Source organism: Lipotes vexillifer, unplaced genomic scaffold (assembly GCF_000442215.2).
Source record: "Lipotes vexillifer unplaced genomic scaffold, Lipotes_vexillifer_v1.1 scaffold47, whole genome shotgun sequence".
NCBI classification, from domain to species: Eukaryota; Metazoa; Chordata; class Mammalia; order Artiodactyla; family Lipotidae; genus Lipotes; species Lipotes vexillifer.
In genome coordinates, this window is record NW_006791298.1 from 2,374,418 (window position 1) to 2,374,703 (window position 286).

Consider the following 286-nt stretch of genomic DNA (forward strand, 5'->3'; position numbering starts at 1 on the left):
GTTACTTCTCTGAATTCTTTTCATATTTCCATGAATTAGCACAGTGCTGGGTGTTCAGTAAATATTAGCTGTGAATAGATTTTATGCTGCATTTCAAGGCTAAGGTTTACTTTGTAGCACTTGCTGAAGTGTGGTTATGAAAGGAAAAGGAAGATGGAATAATATTGCATCTAGGGGGGAAACTGAGTCCGCTGAAGTTGCTTTCAGAATTGTGGGGATTCAGTACACGTTTGTAGGCTGAGGCAAAGGGGGCAGTGGAAAGAGGGAGCTTGAGGATGTAGGAGAG